The sequence below is a fragment of the Anguilla rostrata genome, chromosome 17, assembly GCF_018555375.3.
Source record: "Anguilla rostrata isolate EN2019 chromosome 17, ASM1855537v3, whole genome shotgun sequence".
Classification (NCBI taxonomy): domain Eukaryota; kingdom Metazoa; phylum Chordata; class Actinopteri; order Anguilliformes; family Anguillidae; genus Anguilla; species Anguilla rostrata.
The window spans coordinates 13,928,576-13,931,206 of NC_057949.1; positions in this window are offsets into that span (position 1 = coordinate 13,928,576).

The window sequence follows — 2,631 nt, forward strand, 5'->3', positions numbered from 1 at the left end:
TCTACTCCTCTTGCGGTGGTTTAGCATTTAAAAATGGCCGCCTGACTGCCCCTTCCCTTTCGGTGCTACACCAGAGTGGCTCTGCAGAAGAGGGGATCCCGAAGCTCGGACTGCAGAAGGCTGGATTCCTGTGTCTCTCCCCCAGTAGGCTGGCTGTTCACTCCACTGAGCTCATCCCCCTGCTGGAAGAGGACAAAGAGAAGGAGAGAGGCATTAATGGAGTGAAGCAAGGTCGAGCGGCTCTCTGTATGACTGCACAGGCCCACATCCCCACTCTGCCTCCACACGCCAAGGCCGTTCTACAGGGCTCTCATCTGTGGGTTAACAACACACAAAGAATGAGACGCACATGCACACTCTCACTCAAACGCACCCACACACACAACATGCACATACACCTATACATATGCTCATACACAAACACACACATCTATACATACACACACACACCTATACATACACTCAAACACACACACACACACACACAACCAACACACACCTACACATACACTCAAACACACACACACACACAGTGTGTTTAGTGAGATAGGCTGGGAGAATGCTGCTGTAGCATTTATTCCTTTGTTCAGGTTCAGCCTAGATTCCCCCCGTGCTAACCCCAGAGCTCAGAATGCAGCTCAGAGCCACTGTACTGAGTAACTCAATCCAGCTTCACTGCACTCATACATGACCCCATGACCCCAGGCTCTAATCCATCACCTCCTCACTCCATACTCACTCTCACTCATACTCACACACACGCTCACACGCACGCACACACAACACACACGCGCACACACGCACACACACACTCATACTCACACACACGCACGCACACACGCACGCACACACACACACGCACACACGCACACACGCACGCACGCACACACACACACGCACACACGCACACACGCACACACGCACACACACACTCACACACGCACGCACACACGCACACACGCACACACGCACACACACACTCATACTCACACACACGCACGCACACACGCACGCACACACACACACGCACACACGCACACACGCACACACGCACACACACACTCATACTACACACACACGCACGCACACACGCACACACACGCACACACGCACACACGCACACACGCACACACGCACACACACACTCATACTCACACACACGCACACACGCACGCACACACACACACACACACACACCTCACACACACACACACACGCACGCACACACACACACACACACACACACGCACGCACGCACGCACACACACACACACTCACGCACACACACACACACACACACACGCACGCACACACACACACACACACACGCACGCACACACGCACGCACACACACACACACTCACACACGCACGCACACACACACACACGCACACACGCACGCACACACACACACACACACACACATATTGTGGACACATAGGATTACTTGATACAATTATTTAATCATTTAATAATTCAATGTGAGCTTCCAAGCACCAGGAAGTGTCACAGTCAACAACATGTAATGTTTTTTATATGTCTTAAGACAATAGAAAAAGCAGAATTACAAGTTCTGTTATGTGCATATGCTTCTTGTAATGTTTGGAGTAAGTATGTACTTTATGGAGTGTGTATTTCATGTATGTATTGTGTGTTTAATGTACGGACTGTGTACGTAATGTATAAAGTACAGCATGAGCATGTAATGTTCACACTTTAATGTAGCAAAGCCACAGGACCAGCGGACATGCACGAAAGTAAACTATATATTACTGTTAATGTTTCGAAAATGGGCCAGATAGCATTACAATGCTAAAGCAGCTAAAGCTTTGAACCCCTGCAGCGCCGCACAGGTTAACAGGCCCAATTAACCAGAGACAGTTCCGGAAGCCTCCTAAAGCAGCGGTTCCCACATCTGGGCTCATCCCGCCACCCGCCGAGGCGCTAACGACGCCCGCCATGTTGGATTCTTCTTCCTCCTTCTCCCACCCTCCTGTTCCTCACCGCTAAAAAAAGCGCGACAGGGCGAGGATCCCTTACGCCGCGGGGGAGGCTGCCGCCACGCGCCCGGCCAGCCCGGTCCTCCGAAACGGCGAACCGGGGGAAGCCGCGAAAATAACTCGCCCTTTCTACGGAGGTGTGCGAAACGAGAGAGCGGGAGGAGAATGCGCACACGCCGCGAGGGAAACGCTTCTCCAGATTAGACAACGCGCGAAATACACCAAGGCTGCACATCCTCTCTACTGATGCTCACATTTAGAAAATACACGTTGTGGAGACTAACCTGTGCTTATAGGGAGAAGCGAAGGTCTTGCTTTGCTTGAGAATGTGGCAGAAAAATAGCCACTGGGATATCTGGGATATCTGGACACCAGTGTACTGGGACTGCTAAATATACAAGTGTTCTGGGATCTCAGCTAAATCCCCAGCAAGGACCGCTTTTACATTTCCCTTTGGTTCATTCCAGAAATTATACCACCGCCACATGCTACTATGGGAGTAAACTACACATTTGCACTTATTTATTTCACAGACACTCTAACCTAGGGTGGATTATGGAATGGTACATACCGTACCAGGAAAGCTCCACAAAACAACTACATTAACCAGGGTCAAATAAATATTTGAAAT